Below are 756 nucleotides of genomic sequence, written 5' to 3'. Positions count from 1 at the left end.
ATACATAACTATGTATAATGTATAGTGAGTGCACATGTAAGTGTTAATTATTAGACCTACATTTGTATATGCTTTATACACATACACTCATGCCATGGAAATGTTTTCTTAGTAAACATTCAAATGAACTTAAAATCAACCCATAAACTCTTTTTCCTTCATCAGAACGTCACTAATGATTTTTACTCATAAAAATTAGCTTTGAGGCCCTCGCTGGTGGCCCAGCAGGTTAAAGCGCAGCACTGCAAGCTCCCTACAGCTGCTTCACGGTGTGTTCCATCCCCGGCCCTGAAGGTGGTCCACGTGGCATAGCAGACCTCTCCTGTCCTGCCTGCTGCTCCCCTCAGCAGTGTATTTCGTCAGTCTGCCTGTTCTGCTCCCAGCTCTGTCTCAGGTGAATTCTCTCACCACTCCTGTATCTCTGGCTTGTACCCCATTCTGTATGCATAAATAAATAAATCTTAAAAAAAAAATTAGCCTTGAATCAGAACATTGACATTTCTTAACTTTCTTGATGTCACAACTGTAATGTCCCTGAGAATTGGTGATGTCACCATCTAAATGATGACTGGAAGCAAAGGATAGTTTCCTGATATAAAGAACTTAAAAGTCTAGAAAGTAACAGTATCCTATTGTTTTAATAACAGAAATGTGTGAAAGTAGTTTCTCCACTCCTTTAGTAAGCTTACAGTGGGGTGATAATGACACCTTGTTACCCAAAGGCGCTATAGTGTCTCTTGTTAAAAATTATAAAAC

This window comes from Condylura cristata, unplaced genomic scaffold, assembly GCF_000260355.1.
Source record: "Condylura cristata isolate star-nosed mole 26May11 unplaced genomic scaffold, ConCri1.0 scaffold00003, whole genome shotgun sequence".
Taxonomy (NCBI): domain Eukaryota; kingdom Metazoa; phylum Chordata; class Mammalia; order Eulipotyphla; family Talpidae; genus Condylura; species Condylura cristata.
The sequence above is the reverse complement of the archived record's forward strand: the minus strand, read 5'-3'. Positions refer to the sequence as shown.